This window comes from Staurois parvus, unplaced genomic scaffold (genome assembly GCF_062004578.1).
Source record: "Staurois parvus isolate SC_StPar_1 unplaced genomic scaffold, SC_StPar_1.0 ptg000029l, whole genome shotgun sequence".
NCBI classification, from domain to species: Eukaryota; Metazoa; Chordata; class Amphibia; order Anura; family Ranidae; genus Staurois; species Staurois parvus.
The window spans coordinates 9,974,187-9,998,620 of record NW_028317825.1 but is presented as its reverse complement, the minus strand read 5'-3'; the positions used below and the strand labels follow the sequence as shown (position 1 = coordinate 9,998,620).

Genomic DNA, 24,434 nt, shown 5'->3' with positions numbered 1-24,434 from the left:
TTTGATAAGAATCCAACCTGATGATGGAATATTTATTATACTAAGGATAAAAATACATCCAAGAAGGTATTGTTCATTAACAAAAGGTATTATTTATTTGTTTAGCTAGCTACACTGACCTAGTATAACCACTTACCCTCCAGAGGATTTACCCCTCTTCCTGACCAGGCCATTTTTTGCGATATGGCTCTGTGTTACTTTACCTGACAATTGCGCTGTCATGGAATGCTGCGCCCAAATTAACCTTATGTTCTTTTTTTCCCCACAAATGGAGCCTTATTTCAGTGGTATTTGATTGCCTCTGTGTTTTTTTTATTTTTTATAATTTAATATAAATATATTTCTATAAACAAAAAAAGACTGACAATTTTGAAATAAAACATACCCAATAAAAAAATTTAAAAAATCAAAGTTCGTCATAAATTTAGGCCAAAATGTATTCTACTACACACCTTTGCTAAAAAAAAACCTCCCAATATGTGTCAATTAATTAGTTTACATGAAAGTTATAACATCTACAAATGGCGGTATACATACTGGAATTTTTTTGTATACTATAATGGCAGCAATCAGCAACTTATAGCGGGACTACGTTGGGCATTCTGACACTGGAGGGAAACTGGCTAACTGCCACTGACATCCCCAGTGATCAGTGCTAATAAAAAGCATTCACACTGTACTAATGACACTGGGCAGGAAGGGGTTAACATCTGGGGCGATCAAAGGGTTAACTGTGTGCTGTTTTACTTTGTGTGCTGTGTGTGATGTACTATGTAAGCATGCTGCTGTGTATTGCTCTGCTGAGCAATACAAAGCAGCGTGCTGGTGCTGACAGGGGAGAGATCTGTATTGTTTACATACAGACCTCTTCCCTGTCAGTGTTCCTAAAATGGTGCCGACGGGGAATCTCTGACTAGACCCGGTGATCGACAGCTGTAGATGCCAATGGCGGCACGGGTAGGGCGGTGCACACATTAGGGTTCCCAGAAGGGAATGTGGATTAGTTCATGGAAAGGGCTGTGTGTCTGATCAATGGACTGATGATAAGGTCCTGGTGTGCAGGTGTATTGTATAAACTGAAGGAAGGGGGGGGGGGGGGGTCACTGTGGCTATTGCTTCTTATGACATAAATGGCATGGGGCACTAGTGACAAAGTGACTGCTACACACACAGCTATTGGTGTGCCCAGTATGCACGACCATTACAGTACAGACCTCCTCCTTCAGTACACACCTTCCCCCTCCACAGCAGTTCAGACCGCTCAGCTTTCCACTGGTACAGAGACCCCCCTCCCTATCAGTACTTTAGGCTCACTCATCAGGTGAAATGGAGAAGTGCAGCTGCAGCATGAAGTCCTGAACTCTGGAAAACCAAAAGTCCTCCCTTGCATTGGACGTGAGGATGCCAAAGGACTGTCCACTGCTGCAATGGAGGAAAGCGCTTATAGGGCAGGTGGGTGACACTCCTTCCATGTTCCCCTCCCCATTGGGCACCAAGTGTAGGCCACATGGGAGGCCTACCCCGGTGTGAGTTCTTCTGGGCTATGCTAGGTACCTTGAACAGGGTCACTTGCCTTACACATGGGATATCTTTACTGTGTCGTGCTCATCAACACCACTAGATAAGGCAGGGGTCACTTTCAGGGATAACTCAACCTTAATGCAGAACCCCAACTTTAGAGATGACGGTACACCATGCACACTTGAACAATAAACTGCACTCCAGTTAACTCTCTTGTCCTTGTATCAATGTACACCTTCACTGAAACTTGTTGCATTTTGAAGGGACACGAGCCTATGCCCACATCACCTGTCCAGCGTATCTCTACTACCTCACACTCGGTAATAAAATGGGGCCCTGCTGAGCACCTAAAACAAGATATACCTGAGCTCAGATCCCAATAGCTTGTAAATGCTATATCTATTAGGTGCTAAAGGGGTGTGACAACATGTTAACACTAGAAATTCTGGATAAACCCTCTGCACACTGCTATATACACTTTTTAGCAAACTCTGTAGTAAAAAACAGGGATTTTTTTGTTCACACACATTGCAATACATGTTTATGCTGGCCAACTGCATCAAAGTAATCCCTCCTGGCCAGTCCTATTCTGCTTTGCCAACGCAAATGCTACTGTGGACACAATGTGGGGAAAACAGACACAAAGTGGGGAGAGCTACTAGGTTTAGGTCTGGCCTCTGACCTGCAATGTAACAGAAACAAGATATTCCTGTGCTGAGATCCCTTTACGTGCATAAAATCTAATGGGTGCTAAAAGGGTGTGACCACATATTAACACAAAAATTCTGGATAAACCCTCTGTACGCTGCTATATACCCTTTTTAACAAACTTTGCAATAAAAAAAATGGTTACAAAGGCTTTTATGTTGTCAACTGTCCCAACCAACAATAACGGAAGGAATAGTCTTTTGTTTTTATGTTAAACCTTTCCTTACAGCATAGGGGCATTGGAATAAGGAGAAATACTTACAGTACCTTACTCCTTTCTCTTGCAGACTTCCTCCTCTTCATAAGACTGGTCCCCTGAAGTCGCTTCTCTGCACTACCACACCGGTCATAGCTCTCTGATGTCTATATATACAATTCAGGACCAAACGTCCAAGGAGGATCAGAGGAATAAGGCAGTTAATGTAGCAAGGAATAAGGAAAGATATTCTCCTTATTCATCATCCCCTAGATAAAATGTGCATTTAAGCCTTTTAATATGTAGACTTACTCTTTCTACAACCCAGATTTCAGCTATAATAATAATTTTTTTAAAAATCACACATTTTCACAAATTCTTTATACCATCCTGTATACTATTTTTCCTACCATCTGACCCTGTATTGGCTGTTCTGCTTTATTATCATCATGTCTACTTAGCTTCCATATTCTGTAATTTAAAGTTTGCTTTCTTTATTGTCTCAAAATGTCCGGCTAGGACCACAGTATTTTGCAGATCGTTGTTTCATGCCAGCTATGGGAACTATGTTTGCAATACACAGTCACCATGGCCTGGAGTTTTTCATTCTCTGAAGAGTTATGTGATGACCTAATTACACAGAGTTCCCGTGAAAATTTAAAATGATGGATTCCTGGGACATAGTGGCTTGTATATTAGGTAGGAAATTCTTTCTGATGCTGAACTGAAAGTTTTTAGTACTCTCAAAGTAGAAAAACTTTCCCATTTAATTAGGTCCACACTGTTGTAATTCAATTTTGATCCGACTTTTGATCCCATACACATGGGAGTACAATATGCTCTGTTTGTATCTGTAATTTATAATTGTATGGGAGCATGATTGGCTCTTTGTTGGCACCAACTTGCTAGAGCCCTCATCCTGCTTCTTCTTGGATAGGACAGATACCCACTGCTGGTAGATAGAAGCCATTTTGTGCCCAACTCCTGGCTATAGGCCTGGAGTGTGGGAGGAAAGCAGAGTACCCAGAGGAAACCCACGCAAGCACAGAGAGTACATGCAAACTCCCCCTAGTACTGCCAGGCGTAAGTGCTAACCATTAAGCCACTGTGCTGCCCAATTATTAAGCTATCTTCCCCTTTCTCCTCTCATGGGAGCCCCACGGGGTTGGGACCAAATGTACTGTATTCTAGAACCACAGCATTATGCTTCTGTCTTTTCTGTAGTATACCAGACTCTCTCTATGTCCCACTCCATAGCCCCACCCAGCTTGGTATGCTCCCAGATGTTACTCTCTTGCTCCCATATGTACTAGTACTTGCGATAGAGAATACTTAACCTAGCAAAAGGCCATTTGCATTCTACAGACAACTGTTATAGAGTCTGGGCCAGGGGCGGACTGACCATTTGGAAACTTTGGCACTGCCCGAGGGCCCGGGGTCAGCAGGGGGCCCCATGAGATGCCCCTAGTACCTTTTTCATCGGCTTTTTTGAGTTTGGGCAAGGACACAGGGGCCCCAAGATCCCCTGTTGCTCGGGGTCCCCATGAGTTGTCAGTCCGCCCCTGGTCTGGGCCACTACAGCTGGTCCTTCTGGGTGTTGAACTCCCTCACCCAGTGCTTCAGCTGTGGCTGACTACAGCCATGTGAACATGGGGTCTTTGGCTGCCATGTCCTGTCTTTATAAGCTCTTCCACCTTCACCGATGCTCCATGAATGATGCAAACATCAATAACGTGTAATCAGCAAAGCAGAATGTATGCATCTCCTCCCTGGAATACCAAGGAGAAGGTGTAGTCACATAGAGGTTCTATTTGTATGTTGAACATGTGTGTGACTATTAGGCCTCATTCAAACAAGCGGAAACTAGCCCCTTGCACATATTGTGTGTGAACAGCTGCAGCCAGCAGAAGAGTGGCCAGATTTATTCCCTGTACAAATCAATGGGCAGTGATGCCTCCTTTCACATGTAACCACTCATATCAGTGGTTAAATGCATATAGGGCTCTTGATCTGCCCTGGAAACAGACTATTTATGTCCAGTGCCAGACGTTTTGGTCGCACAAAGACTGAAGGCAACTAATCTTCCAGTTTGAGTGAGGCCATAGGCAAGATTGCTGCTTTGTCCAAATGTAGAGTTTAGCCACTGTAATGGCTGTGCGTGTAGCAGCCATTTTGTCATGTCACAAGTGTCCTATGCCATCTTGTCATAAGAAGGCATAGTCCAGTGACCCCCCCCCCATCCCTGTCCTTCAGTTTATACAATATACAAACTGTTAACTGATGCCAGGACCTTGTTTTCAATCCATTAATCCACTAATTAGACACACAGAGCTCTCCATTAACCCAATCCCCCATTCCAGTCTGAAAACCCAAATAAAACTGTCACCCTAGCAAGCTTGAGCAATCTGGAAATCAAACAGACCTTGGGTCATAAATACCTTACTGAAATACACATTTCTGATAGACGGCTTATCAGCCAAGATTCTAAAACTTCAGCATATTTCACAACTCCTGAAATCATTACAGCAAAACCAGAATATAGACATATATACCTCCCTCAGTTATTAGGTAGCATTTTGAACTCAGACATCCGTATGCTGAGAGGTATGGGAGTGGATCAGGCCCCCACACCCATCCTTTACGTAATAGATATCCAAGACCTGCTATATCTGTATACATTTTTAGGTTAATTTCATGCTGGACAATAATCCGCATGGTAGCAGACACTAAACAGTATGAGTTCAGAAATATGAATACCTGAAAGAAACTGTATTTGGGACTTGCTCATAAACGTGGTGACCTCCCAGCACCCACCGGATGATTGAACAGATTATCTAGGTCAACACCCCTTTGATACCACAGAAAAGGGGAATGGCAGAACCTATTGTCAAGCTCTCATTTTAACATCCAGCAAGGAACACCTAACCGGACTTGAAAGAGCCACGGCACCATTTTTGCTTTGACAATTGGACTCTGCTAAAACCAAGGACTTTGCAAGTATTCTTCATATTCAACTCCTTCTTAATTGATGTATTGTTCTCTTTATTTCTTTGTAACATCTTTTTTTGAAAAGTGTTAAACTGCCCCTAAGGCTTTTAATGCAAACTAAAATAATCCCTGTCTCTTGCTACTGTAATACAAATCACTGAACATAAATTATGGTGCGCTACTCAAAAAAATGTCCTTTGTATTGACTCCAAGGTGAATGACTCTACACGAAGTTCACTATATGCACCACTTATGTATTTACACATGGTGATTGTATCCACTCAATCACCTCTTCTCTAGAGAGAATAAATACAGATCAGATAATCTTTCCTCATAGCTGAGCTCCTCCATGCCTCTTACCAGTTTGGTTGCCCTTCTCTGCACGTTCTCCAGTTCTCCAATATCATTATTGTGAACTGGTTCCCAAAACTGAACTGCATATTCCAAATGAAGTCTTACTAATGATTTGTACATGATGTCTCTCTCTCTTGAGTCTATACCTCTTTTAATACAAGAGAGGATTTTGCTCGCCTTAGAAACTGCAGCTTGATATTGCATGCCATTATTAAGTCTATGATATACCAGAACCCCCGAATCCTTCTCTGCCATTGACTCCCCCAACTATTCTCCTCCTAGTATGTATGATGCATGCATGTTCTTAGCCCCCAAGTGCATAATTTTACATTTATCCTCATTTCCCACTTAGTTGTTCAATTAAATAGTTCATTGAGATTGGCTTGCAAGTTGGAGACACCATCTAATGATGTTATTCCACTGCTAGCTTGGTGTCATCTGCAAACACTGAAATTATACTTTTAATCCCAGACCCTATATGATTTACTGTGTAAATAGGTTAAAAAGTAAGGACCTTGGAGTATAGCACTAATAACTTTAGACTATTCAGAGTATAAATCATTATGCACAACTCTCTAAATACAGTATTTTAGGCAGTCCATTTACAAACTAAATTTCTGTTCACACTGGAAGAATACAGATCACCGCAAGGACAATATAGCAAACTATTGTTTGTGTGTCTTCTTCACACTGCGATGCTGGTGTCATATGCAGTGCAGTGTGTTAAAATGCTCCATGTATGCATTTCAATGCAATGCAATGCACTTATATGCATGTAAATGCACATCAATGCAAAACCACTGAAAAAAAAAACTTTTATTATTTTGTCCCTTACAAGAACATGTAGCAGGTCAATGTTTACAAAAACATGTCAATGCACATTAAAATGCACACCATTGGAAGACAATGCATATCCATTTTTCAAGCATTTTCATGCATTTGTGTGCACAGGCCCTAAGCCTATATACTTACACATTAGCCATGTGTGGGGAACTGTATCAAATGCTTTTGCAAAGTCTAAGTATACTATAATCACAGCTACCCTTTTATCTATGTTTCTCATAAAAATAGAGCAGATTTGTTTGACAATGTAGTTCTTTTGTGAATACATGCTGTCTGTTGCTTAAAATACTGTTTTCTAACAGAATCTCTTATATATGGTCTTCTATTAAACTCTTTAAGTATCTTCCCGACTGTAAAAGTTAAACTAACAGGTCTGCGGTTACTTGGACTTTGATAACTTTTTTACAATATGATATAAATCAAAAATATTTCATTTCCTTCCTAGTAGAATCCTATAAAAGCTTGGGATGGGGCTTAGAAAAAGGAGAAGCCGGCTGATGGGAAGAGCATTGTTAGGGAGGAGAGTCGTGACCTAGGAGAGAAAACATTTATTCTTCACTAACCCAGGGAAGGGCAATACCACCCTCTGAAGCAGGACTGCTGAGTGATTGATAGAGAAGTTGATGATTTAATGGACCTTTCAAGAGAACTGTTTAAAAAACAAATTGAGTTGGACCAAGCTTATGGCTGCTTCTTGTGTCTGAAGTGGATCCTTAGTAACCTTGCTGCTGTAATGTGGGATAGTACCCTGTTAAGCTTATGCTAGACTGTGCATCTCATGAGGTACCCACATGGAGAAGAGGGATGCCAGTGTACCCAACTGTCCAACTGTATGCAAGCCTGCTCGGACTAGGGGATGAAGGTGGATGGGGAAGTGAGAGCCTATTCTGCAACCATGTGCAAGATACTGGGTCTGGTGCAGTGTGAGTCCCCAGTCAGAGGAGCTGTGCTGATAGACGTGACCAGGGGTATGGTGAGTGTATGCACAAAGCACTCCTCGTTTTTGGCACACTGTACATGAAGGTGTAAAGGTTGAGAGGAATACTTAGAGGACTGTGGACTATGTGTGCCCTAGGAATCAGGCTGTAACCTGCCCTGTTTTAGGGAGGTCAAGGTGGAGGACACGTGGAAACCACAGAGGAAACTTGGTCACGTTTGTGGCCTTGCGCACACACTGATTGAAATTCAGCCAGTCCTTGCTGAACCAGATGAATTTCGATCTATCTATGGCCACTTTCAGTCTTGGAAAGCATCATTCTCACCACTTATACTAAAATGTGCCCTCTTAAAATGACATGGTTTTATCTTACCAGCATGTACTTGATGTTTACAGCTTACTTTAAATTAAATCATGTTATGGTCCGTGCTACCCAGATGTTTTTTTATGAACTTTATTAAAAAACTCTACATTGTTTGAGATTGCAAGATCCAGGAGAGCATCATTTCTAGTTGGGGCTTTTATAAACTGTACTATAAACATCTCTTGTAATAGGCTTATATATTTCTGCCCTTTTACTGTTCCAGCACTTCCATTACACCAGTCGATTTCAAGGGGGTTAAAATCTCAAATTATTACCACTGCAGCTCTTTCTGTATGTACAAGGAGCTGAATCTTCATTAACAACACATGGTGGAGGGGATCCTGTAACAAACTCCTTAACGTTGAAGCAAGCATATCCATATGTAGCTCAGTACCAATATACTCTACATCAACAAAGTCCTCTTTCACACTCCCTTTAATCCCTTCTTGACTCTATGATTTTGACTATAACAGCCACATGAACCTTGACCGCTCCCTCCTCTCATTTTAGAAGCAAGGATAGAACCAGGTGCCTGGCTGGAGTCCCCAAAACTCCCCATCCCCACCCCTTCCCTCCCTTACCTTTTTTCATTTTAATTTAACATTTGTTAATTTCCCCACACTTTTGCTTCAGATCAGCTTCTTATCTTCCCTAAACTTAAAGATTTCTAACTTCTCAAACAAATAGACATCTTTAATTGCACAAACAAGTTCTTCTCTTCTAATGTAACATTTCTAGATGTCATAAACACGTTTAATCCCACAAACAAGTTCTTATAGTCTTTAAGCAGTCTGATATCTTGTGAGTCTATTCCTTTAGCCTAGAGAAATGACATCAGTTACTTCTCATGCTCCTGGCATCTGGGCAATGATGCTTTATTGTAAAAATTACCCAAGAAACAAAGGGTCCAAGGCCAACACATTTCATATGCATTACAGTGGCATAGATACTGGAATAAGAAAAAAAAAAGTTTTACTAATAATGGCGGCGATCAGCGACTTATAGCGGGACTGCGGCGGGCATTCCGACACTGGGAGAAACTGACTTGGTGTCACTGACATCCCTTGTGACACCAATACAGTGACCAGTGCTAAAAAAAAGCACTGACACTGTACTAATGCCACTGGGCAGGAAGGGGTAACATGAGGGGTGATCAAAGGGTTAACTGTGTGCTGGGAGTGTTTTACTGGGGGTGGTGTGTTGGTGCTTCACTGTAAGCACACTTCTCTGGATGGCTGTGCTGTGCACAGCCATCCAGAGCATTGTGACCGAGCCAACAGCGAGGAGGACTGTTCATAAACAAAGCAGCCCTCCTCCCTGTCGGAGATCCTTGGTAATCACCGGGCACTGGCGGGTATTTGACAGCCGTGGCTGCAAATGGCGGCGCGGTTAGGGCATGTGCACGGCTTGCGCATGCCCCCTACCCGGGAAATGCAAAATCACATATATATATATATATATATATATATATACACGTGATTTTGTGCACCCATGCTATAGGGCGGCAGGGAAGCAGTTAATATGCATTGGCAACCTATTCAAAATGAATGAGATGCTTTAATATTTTAGGTGTGTTAATACATTGCATAATTTGAGTGCATGTTTGGGTACTCATACTAAAGTGTAAAATGAAAACCAAGGCTCCATGATAAATAACATCAAACACGCACACCACCTAAATGAGTTCTATGGCCACAGCAAACAAACACTTTCATTTGATAACATCAGTATTGTGATAGCAAATAAAAGCTATTTTTGACAAAATAACTCTCACACCACAAAAGGAGAAATTTCCTTTTGTGTTGTAAGTTCTGCCTGTCTGCTGGACATCTTTCTACAAATTCCAGTATTCCCTACATGCTTTGTAGCTTCTCCATTTCTAAGGACTACATATCCCATGTTACCTTGCTGCCTGCAAGCAGTTATTCCTGAAAAGTTGTAGACAGTATCAATATATTATTTTCCTGTTCTAATCTAAATTTTAGTAAAATTAGATTATTATTATTATTATACAGGATTTATATAGCGCCAACAGTTTGTGCAGCACTTTACAAAATGAAGGTAGACATTACAGTTACAATACAATTGGTACAAGAGGAAACAGAGGGTGGCGCTCGTTAGAGCTTACAATCTAGGAGATTGCTTTGCACATAACTGTCTTTTGTTCTCCTTAGTCCAAGTATATACAGTTGTGTTCAAAAAAATAGCAGTGTGTTGAAAAAAGTGAATAAAGCTCAAAATCCTTCTAATAGCTTTTATTTCCATACACACAAATGCATTGGGAACACTACACAATCTATTCCAAATCAAAACATGAAGAAAAATAGATCAAATTTGTGTTGTTCCTCTAAAAAAATTGAAGAAAAGTGAATATTAGACTGTTCAAAAAAATAGCAGTGTTTGTATTCTTCTTTACAAACTCAAACATTCACTATGTAAACTGAAAAATGTTTGAAGATTTTGCTTTCCTTTGAATCACTTAATTAATATTTCGTTGTTTAAGCACTGTTTCTGAGAGCTTCTGTACATCTGTGTTGCATGGAGTCAACCAACTTCTGGCACCTGTGAACAGGTATTCCAGCCCAGGATGATTGGACTACATTCCACAGTTCTTCTCTATTTCTTGGTTTTCCCTCAGAAACTGCATTTTTGATGTCACCCCACAAGTTTTCTATTGGATTAAGATCCGGGGATTGGGCTGGCCACTCCATAACGTCGATCTTGTTGGTCTGGAACCAAGATGTTGCACATTTACTGGTGTGTTTGGGGTTGTTGTCTTGTTGGAACATCCATTTCAAGGGCATTTCCTCTTCAGCATAAGGCAGCATGACCTCTTCAAGTATTCTGATGTATTCAAACTGATCCATGATCCCTGGTATGCGATAAATAGGCCCAACACCGTAGTATGAGAAACATCCCCTTATCATGATGCTTGCGCAACCATGCTTCACTGTCTTCACAGTGTACTGTGGCTTGAATTCAGTGTTTGGGGGTCGTCTGACAAACTGTCTCCAGCCACTAGACCCAAAAAGAACAATCTTACTTTCATCAGTCCATAAAATGTTGCGCCATTTCTCTTTAGGCCAGTCAATGTGCTCTTTGGCAAATTGTAACCTCTTCAGCACGTCTTTTTTTCAACAGTGGGACTTTGCGGGGGCTTCTTGCAGATAGCTTAGCTTCACATAGGCGTCTTCTAATTGTAACAGTACTCACAGGTAACTTTAGACCTTCTTTGATCTTCCTGGAGCTGATTGTTGGCTGAGTCCTTGCCATTTTGGCTATTCTTCTATCCATTCGAATGGTAGTTTTTCCCTTTCTTCCACGTCTTTCAGGTTTTGGTTGCCATTTTAAAGCATTTGTGATCATTTTAGCTGAGCAGCCTATCATTTTCTGCACTTCTTTATATGTTTTCCCCTCTCCAATCAACTTTTTAATCAAGGTACGCTGTTCTTCTGAACAATGTCTGCAACGACCCATTTTCCTCAGAATTTCAGAGAGAAATGCACTGTAACCAGCATGTACAACATTTGCTGCCTTCCTTCCTTAAATAAGGGCAATAATTGCCACCTGTTTTTCAAAGAATGAATGACCTCACTAATAGAACTCCACACTGCTATTATTTTGAACATGCCCCTTCCAATTAGTGATTCAATTACACAGAATCAGCAGCATGCATGTCATGACTGTTGGGTCTGTTGGATGTCTATTACGCTACTACACCTGCTAGTACACCTGCTAGTAAATTATTTGCCATGTAGAAATATAATTTCTACCAAAAACAGTGATTGATCAGGTTAGTGATGTCTGACTACTATTATTTTGAACACAACTATATATATATATATATATAGCCAAACATTTTTTAAAAAAATTGGATCCGGTAGAAAAGGATTACAATTCCTGCCAGATTTTTTTTTTTACTACTAAATATGGCTCATTGGGGAGATTTCACTTCATTTCATGTCCCTAAGATGCAACAAGAAGGGAGAGGAAATCTCTACAAGGTGGTTGGAATTCTTCTGTTCCCTTCATTTCTTGTTCTGGTGAAAACTCCAAAAGGTAAGATTTCCCATCATTGAAATGCCATCTCTATGCACCACAGCTCATTGTGATGCGGCGTAGTACAGCATGTCCTACTTTTTTCAGTACACACCATTGCAGAGCAGGGGTATGAACTGAACTCACAGGACGTAAGGCAAATTGTCTTGTCTATGTGTTGGGTCTGCATTGGGAAAGGCTGCCCAGCAGAACCCAACATTTATGGTGTGAATGAGCCCTAAAATCTATCTTTCCTAAGAGCAGTTGTAACCCTATTCCACTCTGTGCAAGACTAGAAAAAAAAGTTTTGACACTTTAAATCAATTCAATATAGCATACTGTATATCCAAGTTCCCTGCTGAATGGGCAGGGGAGAAAGCCAGAAGAAAGGAAAAAAACAAAAGTACGTAGTGAGTGGCATGGAGGTAAGTCAGTTTTTATTAGGCAGATGTTAGCCAGCAACCGTCAAAGTGAGTTTTCCTCATTTTCGTGGAGAGATAATTTCATATACAGCAGGATAAATCTCCTGAGATTTTCACCTCCGCTTAATGTAATTAATATTTATCCACATGGTGCATGCAACATAAGGTATTTTTAGCCTGAAATTCAATATGCAGGCAGAGAGGTGGCTTCTGGGAAGACCTCAAACCTGTCTATGATGCCGAGATTCCAGAGTCTAGAGTATATATTTGTTAGAGTTGTTTTATGTTTATAGGACAGATTTATTGTGGTATTGTGGCATTTGTACACAGTGTTGTGAGACAGATTGGATCAACATTTTACTGGCTTTTAAGAGCTTAGTAGGGGAAAAAGTTTGGCATTGTATGCTGAATATATAAAAAAGGTAAGCCTAAAAGGACATTGTTACAATCATTAAATAAATATGTACTGTATGTAAAAAATGTAAACATATCGCTTGGATGAGGTCACCTTGAACTTATTTTTATTGCATAAATAAATATATTGGACTTTTAAGGTCAGGTTTATTAATGATTGCCTTTTAGTTCCCTTTTTAAAACCTCCATAGTATCATAAAGAAGATATAATCAACTAACTTTGCTGACAGTGTGTAGAAATCAACTTGTAACCATATATTTCCAAAAACTGCTAGCAGCTGTTTAATGTTCGTTTCATCTGTTACATTATATAAAGTGGTAGAGAAAAAGTTTGAGAACCCTGAGGCCTGGTTCACATCTATGCATTCTTAGTGCATTTTTCATAAATGCACTACAGTCCATTTAACATGGTTTCCATTGGGAAACGTTCACATCTATGCCTCTGCAGTTTGAAAAGGTTCAGGGACTTTTTTAAATGCAGCACGTTTTTAGTTCAATAGACTTCAATGGACATGTGGCAGAATCAAATGTAGTGTGTTTTTTATGCGTTTGGGGATTTTTTTTGCCAATAGGAAAATATTGACTTTGATGTGACTTTTATGCGACTTTACACTCGCAGGCACTCAGGTAGCTTCAAAGTAGCATCAAAGTCGCATCCAAGACACATCAAAGTGGCATCAAAGTCAATAATTTCCTATTGGCTAAAGAAAAATGCATATAAAACACGTGTTCAAAAGCACAAAACACGCCAGAAAATTGCATCAACTGCAGCATGCAGAGGAGAGAACCCATCCTTAAATTTACGCTTTCATGTTGGATGACCTGTGCTGCCATTACTGACCTCCTAAAGGTAATTATTAGTTGATCGGTTGTGTCTTGCGAAAAGTAAAACGCAAAACGTTTTTTTTTGCCAATAGGAAAGTATTGACTTTGATGTGACTTTATTTATTTATTTATTACAGGTTCTTGTAGAGTGCCATCAATTTACACAGCACTTTACATATATTGTACATTCACATCAGTCCCTGTCCTCAAGAACTTTACACTCCCAGGCATTCAGGTAGCATCAAAGTCACATCAAAGTCACTACTTTCCTATTGGCTAAAATAAAATGCATAAAAACAAGTGTTCAAAAACACAAAACATGCCGAAAGAATGCATCAGTTGCAGAGGTGTGAACCCAGCCTTAAAGTTACTTTTTCATGTGGGATGACCTGGGCTGCCATTACTGACCTCCTAAAGGAAATTATTAGTTGATTGGTTGTGCCTTGCTTAAAGTAAAACTTTACTAAAAAAGTGAAGATATTTCATGTTAAAAAAAAACCATCTAGAAATGTTACTTGTGCCTAAGATGTACACTACAAAATGTACTTTTTGTCTTGAATTGCTCCTGAAAATCAGTGATGCACTAACTGGTATGGGAGTCTGCCTAAGCTCTCTAAAGTATCTAAAGTCTCATAGCTGTAGTGTGAGATCTAAGGCACTGCTGCCACTTATTGCTACTTTTAGAAGATTAGGAGATTTAGTGATGTCATTACTGTGCTGCTCATTGTTCTTATTATGAGGGAATCTTACATGAAGAAGCAAAATGCTGCCTTTACCAAGATGACTACTCTCACATTGAGGCACAGTGTAGAACAAAGCATAGCAAGTCAGTAATTGACAGAAATCAGCTGTATGAACATCACAGGCAACACCGCCAACTAATAATTCACCCTCTGTCTGTCTTTTTTTGGGGCACAGCTTCCAGAGTACATTAAAATTTCAGATCCAGAACAAGCACGCTATAAATGAGAGGCAAAAAATGTCAGAATTCCTTATCTCTGTGCTTGTTTCAGTTATTTGACTCAGACAGCATAGAAGGCAAAGCATCAGCTTGACTGCCAGGAACAAATAGAAAGAAATCTCTCCCCCACTTTCCCCAGCCCCACAAATGACTCCCAGTCTTAGCTATGAGATGTGATCACAGATAGTCCATTCCCCCCAATGTCCACAAACAGAAAAAATGGCTACATACAAAAGTTTAAAGGATCCATAAATCTTTGTTTTTTTTCTGACACATACAGAAAGAAGCCCCTTCTGGGAATTCCCTTCTGATGCATTTAATTCAAGGATGGAGTTAATCATAGAAAGCCAGGGAACAAGCCTTCTCAGAATAAAAGTTTAGAAATGTCAGCCTCAATGGTTCTCTGGTAACAGAGGGGACAATTCACTAAAGGTTATCGCATGCGTTACGTCGGTCACATGACCACATATTGCATGTGATGTTGAAAATGTCAGTTCACTATTGTTAGTATGTGATATTTACTGGAAATGCTGGGCTGGAAATAAATAATTAAATGCTTGCACTAATTTAGGTACTGGTGAAGACATGCGGTATGTACTGGTTGTTAAAGAGCAGGTGGCCACGTCCTTAACAACCAATGAGTCATCAGCTATCAGCGGGGCTCTGCCCCCCCCCCCCAAAGTACCTTATCCCCATGTTGATGGGGACAAGGGCCTCTTCCTCACAACCCTGGCCGGTGGTTGTGGGGGTCGGAAGGGGGCTTATCGGAAGCTGGAAGCCTCCCTTAACAACGGGGGCCCCCAGATCCTTAAGGAGGAGCTGTGCAGAGCGTGACGTCATTTCACCGCCGGAGCCACGAGGAGGCCCGGCGGCCATCTTTGAATGGGTCAGTACTGCTGTTTTCACCTGTAATCGTTTTTTGTGACATGCATACTACCCTGCTTTTAGCTCATCAATAAATACATTTTGTGAACATACTACACTATTTCTGGCACTTGTTTTTGGGGCTCCTATGTGGAGCTATCACTCCCACAGAAAAGGTGCCTATGCCATCTAGAGGAGGGATCACCACCACCATAGAGGATTACCTGGCTGACCTTAAGGGGATCTCTGGACCTGAGTTGGAGCTCTGGATGACCCACCATGAGAGGGATGCCCACCACCTGCTCTGTGACGGATCCAACATCTAGGATAATCGTTGTTACATGTGCATAATCCATGCGTTTCTTGTGAGTGCGCATTGCTATTATTTGAGGCAGTATAGCTCTGGATATCTTCACTACCCCTGCGAGTACCAAGGATACTTGATTGACTTTCAGTTTGTTGTTTTCTTGCTGTCTTTTTCTGCATTGGATCTAATTTATAAGCGCTGCACTATATTATTTATCTTAATAATGTGAGCATTACAGCATGAAATAGACACATCTTTTGACAGCGTCACAGCATAGAATTAATACATTACCAAAGCTATGGGAAGAAGGGAAGGAAAAGACCCAATCGGAACCATAATGCACAATGGGTCACGGGTAAGCCGTAAACGTGACCAATCGATGAGCCCATATAGCATATATACAGCACTAGAGTGTCCTCGTCTGCATAGGAAGGCTCCCAATCAATTACGCTTGAGCTTCTCGCTTTTAAACCCTTTTTCTGGCGGCTTTCCTGAAGTGGGCAGCCACCACACCCACTCTAGGAGGAGCTAGCAGAAAGGTTCCGTGAAGATAACAGAGTCACGCCCAGCCACTACACTGCATTACAGTATCTAAGAATATCACACTTTTGCCCACAAACAAATTCTTATCTGCTTTAAGCAGTCTAATATCTTGTGACTCAGTTCCTTTAGCCTAGAGAAAAGACATCAGTCACTTCTCATGCTCCTGGCATCTGGGCAACGATGCTTTATTGTAAAAATTACCCAAGAAACAAAGGGTCCAAGGCCAACACATTTCATAGGCATTACAGTACCTGTCAAAACCAGGTATCTGCTCCCCTCTCCCCCCAAAACAAATTGCCAAATATGGCAGTGGAGGGGGATCAGGGGCGGACTGACAACTCATGGGGCCCCCGGCAATAGGGTTCATGGGGCCCCTGTGTCCTTGCCCAAACTCAAAAAAGCCTATGAAAAAGGTACCAGGGGCATCTCATGGGGCCCCCTACTGACCCGGGCCCTCGGGCAGTGCCCGAGTTTCCAAATGGTCAGTCCCTGAGGGGGATGATACAAACAAGCAGAGCTTCCACTTTTTTGGCTGTGGCCCTCATACTGAAAAGTTTGTAGACCCATGATCTACTGTGGACCTTCAGGAAGTTTTGCTTGAAAAGTGTGTTTCTGACTGACCACAGATGGCTCAAATTTCAACTGATTCCTGTTGAATTGGCTGAAATGTGAGCTATAGGTCGCCCTGCAAGCACCATTCGATGATAAAGTCAGCTGAGCCAGGTGGAAAATTATTGGCCAAACATTGACTGCATGCTATCAGGTGCAGCCAGTGTTTAGCAGCACCACTGTATTCGGATTGCTGTGAGTGCTACAGCTGATTAAAAAGTTAACCACCAGTGGAGATTCCTCCATCCATGCTGATTGATTTCCTTTCAGGCTCCATGCACACTAGCATTTTTTTAAGCTACTAGAAGCTGTTATCAGCATTTTTCTTCTGCTCCTAGAAGCTAGTGTTAATCCTATGTGTCCATGCAATAGGCCCATTTCAAAAGGGCGGAATCTGTTAGCGTGATCCCGCCTGCTCAGCAGAGGATCTTTCTGTTGATACTCGCTGAGCAGGTGGATGACAGGTCTTTATCCACACTGCTGCTACAGAGTGCACACAGACACTGCTCGCTGAATGCAATTGGACAGTCAGATGGTAATGGACTGCCTGTCCGTCATATGACCTGATCTGCTGGATGGATGGGGAATGTCTGTTTTTGGCATACAGGATACAGAATCGGATCGGATGCCGGCAGGCCAGTCCACAGACGTCCATGGATGGACCGATCGGGTTCGCCTGAAAAACAGACAGGCGGACCCCAGTTTTTTGCTTTTTTCCAGCATAAAAAAACGCTAAACACTCATACGCTACTAGAAAAACGCTATTACCAGCGGTTTTTATTCAATGTTTTTTCCCGGCATTTTTTGAGCTTTCAAAAATGCTATAGTGCATGGAGCCTAACACAATACTAAGAAATGCTATTACCTGCATTTTTTAGGCTCCATTCACACTAGTGTTTTTTTCTGCTCATAGAAGCTAAATAGTGTTATACTATGTGTCCATGCACAGTACTTTAGGCTATTAGCGTTTTTTAAACTTCAGCTTCTGGGAGCAGAAAACAAATTGGTTTTGTAGAGTTTTTTGAGCATTTTTCCAGCAGAAAAAAGCTAACCACTCCTAAAATGCTACTAACAGCTTTTTTTTCTAGCTTTTTCTTTTTTTTTTTCCTATATGTACTGTAAAAACGCTAATACAACACTACCACTCCTAAATGCTGCTAAAAACTCTATTACCAGCAGATTTTTATCCTATGTTTTTACCATTGTTTCTTGAGCTTAAAAAAATGATAATGTGCACGGAGCCTTATCCAGCGTTTGTTCCAGCATTTTTTGAGCTTAAACGTTAGTGTGCATGGAGCCTCAATCGGGTTGTGGCCTGAACAACAGAAAATCACACTGTAGCACTATCTTAACATAATTTCTTAGGTCAGGACTCTGACTATTATATTCCAAAGTAAATCCCTCTATGTCAGCCACTTTGTAACTCACCTACCTGAGGACTGGAGGAGAAATCAACACAGATACATTCCCTGGTCCAGCCGTTTGTCACAGATATTACAATGATCCTTGAATTTTCCTCTAAGATTTGTTTTGTTTTTTTTTTACATTATGGCTAATGCAATGGACAGGGACACAACCCATGTCAAAATGATCAGCACATAGAGCGCATGCACAGGCAGCCGGAGCGGATGTCCTGCTGACCGCTCCGCACAATCTTGGCACTTTAGGGGCGATTAAAAGCGGCCCCAATTCACCTGCACCCCCAGAAAACACCCGTACTGCTTGCTGGGAAGGTGGGGGCTCTTGCTATGCCCACCCGACCGGCCGGAAAGTCCGCGGGTGGATCCCACACTGCAGCTAAAGGGGCGGGCAGGGGAGGCAAGAAGGTGCCCAGTGGCGGCTCCAAGGCCTCCTCGGCTGCTGAGGGATCACAGCAGTGCTCACAGGGGACAGTACCTCCTTCCTCCAACCCTGGACATCGGGATGACAGCTCCTGCAGAGCCATGGATCATGTGAGTGATCTCTCCTACTGGCACCTACTGGCTCCCTCCCTAGTCCTCCCTCACAGACCACAAGCATATCTCCAGACCATGATTCCCAAGCTTCCTCCCTGCTAGACAGGGAAATGGCGGATATCTTTATTAGTCAAACCGGTAGCCAAGATTCCGCACACGATGGCCCAATGGATTCTCCTGCCTTTCCTCCTGCACCCCGAACTATTACGGGGATTCCATACTCATCGCGCGTTTTGCTGGTTTGCTGCAGCGGGAGTTAGATAAAGCTACCACTAAGTTAGCCTCTGACCTGAAACAGTACTTTCGGGAATTGGGAGATTGCCTCGAGAAGATTGAATCTAAAGTTGATGATACAGTTCACAGAGTGACTCAAAATTCTAGCATGATTGCCGACTTACAAGACCGCTTGGATGAGGCATACAATAAAATAGATTAAATAGAATCGTGCTAGGTGGTGCAATTTTCGAATTAGAGGGCTGCCTGAAACTGTAAAAGATATTGCATCTATTGCCCATTCCCTTTTCCATGCTGCAGTACCGACGATTGATGAAATTCATCTGGAAATAGATCGTATCCACAGGGCTTTGGTCCCTTTGCGGCTGGACGGCCCTCCTTGGGACATAATAGTGAAGTCTCACTTATTCAGGGTCAAAGAGTCAGTGATGCGTTACGCTAGGGATCATCCAGATTTAGAGGTTGATGGATACCGGATTTACGTCTTCGCAGACATTTCTCAAGCTACCATCCAAAACTGGAAGGCCTTCAAACGCTACTCTCGCCATTAATCCAGAGGGATATCGATGGAACTATCCATTTCACCTACAATTTATTTATAAAGGAAAATCCTACTCCTTCTCTACATTTTTTATATTTCAATGGTTTTTATTAATTTTTAAACAGTATAAAACAGAGGCAACAAAACACGCCCACACAGGGGCTATCAATTGCACAGATAAAAAAAAATGCAAAATAAAAAAAAAACAAAACAGTGCTGTGACGCCAACAGGGCAAAACGTACGCCCACGCAGGGGCTATCAATGGCACATAAGTTACAAAACATTAATGTAACTGACTATAACAACTAAAGGCAGCTGTCCACTGTCACACCAAAAACAAACAGAGTAAGAGAGAAAGGAAGAAGAAAACAAAAAAAACGAAAAAAACAAAGAGCAGGGGTCCAAGAGCGCCAATACCGAACGCCATTACATCCCCAGACTAGCCGGGGGGAGCGTGGGAAAGGCATATTGCGCGGCTCCCATATTTTCAAAAATTTACATTGGGAGTTGTTGCAGATACTCGACATCTGTTCGTTGAGCATCATAGTGGTCATACGATCCCGCACCCCCTAAAGAGGGACAAACGGACTCTTCCAGGCCTGAGCAATTGTTCTAGTGGCCGATAAAAACAAATAGGAAGCCAACTTCTGCTGGTGAGCCAAGAGGCCCGGTATGGGGCAATGTAGCAAGGCACACCAAGCATCTCGGCGTATGGAGAGATGGAACAAGGTGAAAAGGAGGCCAAACACACGAGATCAAAAACGAAACAGTCTCGGGAATGACCACCAGATATGCAATACATCTCCACGATGGCCACAACCCCGAAAACATCGATCACTACAGGCAAGGTTAGCCTGGGCCAACCGAGCCGGAACCCAATACCAACGAAACAATACCTTATAGGCTGCCTCCAGCGTGGTCGTTTTAAATGAGCATTTAGCTATGAGTGACCAGGTCTTATTCCAGACCTCTGGATCCACAGCCACTCCCAGGTCACGCTCCCACTGAACAACATATGAAAGAGAAGTATGTGATGAGCGTCCATTCAGAGCTGCATAAAGAAGGGATATAAGGCCCGGGGCGCCCGGACGCTGCTGGCAAAGCTGTTCAAAGGCAGATTTCTGGTACGGGAAAGCAGAAGTGCCCTGCAGCAAGAGCAGCCAGTGCCGCAACTGAAGGTATCGAAAGAATTCCGCCGCGGGGACATCCCGGGATTCCCGAAGAGAATTCCAGGTGGGGAAGGACCGAAAAATCAAAAAGTGTCGCACCTGCGAACTTCTCTACATTTTTTGAGGGGAAAGACTCTTGCTGAACTTGGGCTTTATTCCCTTAGCCCCTCCTCCCGGAACCAGCCTAAAGTTAATGGACCCCCCCGCCCTTCTCACCTCTATGGTCTCCTGTCTCCAGGAAGAAATCCACAACTGCAATACCACATCGGGCATTGGCCTCTGTATGTGCGTACTGGTTTATGGTTTTGATTGTTACTCTTTGGTAAAATAATTTGGTGGCTTTATCCACTTCAAGTCTGGACACTTTTACCCCCTTTCTGAAGACCAATTTTCAGCTTTCACACTTTGAATGACAATTTCGCGGTCATGCAACACTCTACCCATATGATTTTTTTAGCATTTTTTTGAGACAGATAAAGCTTTATTTTGGTGGTATTTATGCAGCACTGGGAGTTTTTTTTTTTTTGCTATGCAAATGAAAATGTCCAAAAATTTTGAAAAAAAGTGTTTTTCTTATAAAATTTGCAAATAAATAATATTTCATCATAAAGCTTGGTCAAAATTTATTCAGTTATCTTTTTGGTAAAAAAATAATAACCCAAATTAGTTTATAACCAAAAATTAAAAAATTTTTTTTACATACTGTCACCCTAGCAGTACAGTGTCACCATGGTGACACTGTACTACTTGTGGGGGGTGATGAAGATTTATTATTTTTTTTACACTGATTGCTTTTACATCCATAAAGGCTGTAAAAGCAATCATTTCTCCTCTCTGGCTGCATTCTTGCAGCCATTGAGAAATACTGTATGAGCTGTGATTGGTCACAGCTTGTCACATGGTACAAGGCTGTTGTGAATAGCCTTGTACCATGTGACCTCTGTGATCATTCACAGATTTCACACGTAGTGAGCAATGATGTCATAAGTGACATCTTGCTTACTACTCTGCATGTGATCACTGATTGGCCAATCAGTGATCACATGATCAGGACCTTGCACAGAGGTCCCGTCCAACGATCGGTGTTCCACTGTGTCCAGAGGACACAGCGGGCAGCGGATCATGGTGCTGCGCGCTCCCAGGTAGCACTCACAAGCAGGGGTGGGGAGGCCATTTATAAACCCGACTCTGCACTGCCACCGTCCAGCCATTTTGTATACATGATTTTTATGCTTCCCTATATGATCCACCTTGAACAGTGGAACCTTCCTCCATTTGATCTTTTCTGGAGTCTTTGCCTATTCCTTCCCTCACTGAAGCCCTTAAAGAGCTTATGGAATAACCTACTACTTCTGAGGAGCTCCAAAAGGTTATTAAATTACTATCATCACATAAATCCCTGGGCCTCAATGGCCTTTCCAACAAATACTACAAACCTTTTTCTGATCATCTTCTTCCTCACATGAAATTATACTTTAATTTATTGAGAGAGGAGGGAATGGTCCCTTTTAGATGAGAACAAGGCATATATTAGTGTCATTCTTAAACCCAATAAAGATTCCACTGATGTCCACAATTATCACCCTATTTCATTAATTAATTGTGACCTGAAAATTTTACTGATCCTTCTGGCCATACTCCTTAACTCCTTTCTGGCACAATATATTCATAAAGACTATATCGGGTCGTCAAACGTTGGACCAGATTCGCAGACCTATTACTCTGATCTCAGCTGCCTGTTCTAATTGGGTTGCCCCTCTTTCTAGGGCACTCTTGCTTCTTTCTCTGGACCTTCATAAGGCCTTTGATAGTCTGATGTGGGAATATTTATTTACTACCCTTAAGGCCTTTGGATTTGGCCCAACGTTACTTGCCTTGTTGCACTCGTTGTATGATAATCCCTCGGCTCAGGTCTCCATTAAAGGCTACAGATCCTCTTCGATCCCAATCTGAAGAGGCACTAGACATGACTGTCCACTTTCTCCACTGCTTTTTGCACTGGCAATTGAACTCTTGGCTATGGCAATTCGTTCCCATCCCCAAATCCATGGTATCTGTTGCAGACAACAGGAACATAAATGTGCCCTATTTGGCGATGATGTTCTTATGTATATTACCTCCCCTTTAATAACTATCCCTAATTTACTGTCACTATTATGTCAATTTTCTGCTCTTTCTGGGCTTTCCCTTAATTTCCCAAAAATAACAGCCCTTAATGTTTCATTACCCATTTCTGAAGAACAGCAGCTTAGAAGTTCCTATGATTTTCAGTGGGCGAGTAAGTTGTAACCCTATTTAGGGATACATCTAACCGCCTCAGTCGAGATGTTATATCAAGCTAACTACCCTCCCCTCTTTATAAACAGTCAAAGACGATCTTCGTCGTTGGGCTGACTTTTCCTTATTATAGTTTGGTAGAGTCAATTCGATCAAAACAACGTTTTTGCCCCGATTGCTATACTATTTCCGGACCTTACCGGTATCGATTCGACACGAGACGAGAATTGCAGCATCTACAAGCTGAGGTTCTCCGTTTTGTTTGGAACAATAGACAGCCTCAGATGAAGACATTGTATGCTTCCAGACCGTGAGGTGGTATTGGCCTTCCTAATCTCCATGCATACTTCCAAGCTGTGCAAATCGCCCAATTGGCTTACACCACTGCTGAGGGAAATACTCCCCTCTGGGTTTGGGTTTCTCCTCTCACTCTCTAGCTGTTGAGGCATTACTTTGGCTTCTTAATCGCTTGTGCCCTCCTATATTGTGCCCCACTCTGTAGTTTTCCTTGGCAGTTTGGGACAGGGTACGCCATCGCAGGTCATTAGCATCTCCGCATGCACCTGTAGCTCTGGTTTTTTGCAACCCTGAATTTGTGCCCGGATTAACACGGCCCCTTTTCAATGGTGGATCAATAAAGGCTTGTTGCAGATAGGAGACTATCTTAACAGTGCTTGCATACATTCTTTACAATATTTTAAAGACAAGCTGCATATGCCTACCACTGAAATCTTCAGATATAACCAGATTGTACCATTTCTCCACTTGAAGCTTACTTTATTGGATGAGTCACCTTTGCTTTGATTTTCCAAGAGGCCGTGTCTCCACAGTATATGCTTTCCTCAGTGATCTGAACTGTAAACTCTCCTATATGGAGCATTGGGAACGAGATTTAGCTGTCAATTATGAATTATCGGATTGGCAAGACATTGCTCTGGCACTATCAAAAATTTCTATCAATGCTACCCTAACTGAAGCAAATTATAAAACTTTGTTGGGATGGTATTTGGTCCCTACTCCGATTGCGAGTATGCATCCATCTGCTTCTGCGATGTGTTTCCGGCGTTGTGGCCAGGTGGGGTCTATATATCACATCTGGTGGCAATGTCCAATTCCAACTAGATTTTGGATTTGCATGTTCAATTTAGTAAATTCAGTGACGGGAGTAAATATCCGCAGATCCCCGGAGATGGCTTTCTTTGATAAACTTCCAGATAATGTTCCCAAGAAATCCCATAAGTTGATCACCTACATGTTTCTGGCAGCGAGAATTACTATAGCTAGACATTGGAAGCAATCGGCTATTCCACTTGACTATCTTAAAAAGAAACTAAACTGGATTATGGTTAATGACAAACTCACC

At 42.0% G+C, this 24,434-nt stretch overlaps 1 long non-coding RNA gene across 1 annotated transcript in view; it reads left to right on the top strand.

Moving 5' to 3' along the window:
* The window catches only part of LOC149471114 (uncharacterized), a 359,643-nt gene extending 356,857 nt beyond the window's left edge, over positions 1-2,786 (top strand). The window contains exon 3 of the long non-coding RNA XR_016307486.1: positions 2,517-2,786. This is a non-coding gene — a long non-coding RNA (uncharacterized LOC149471114). The remainder of the gene's footprint in view (positions 1-2,516) is intronic.
* Positions 2,787-24,434: the final 21,648 nt, after the last annotated feature.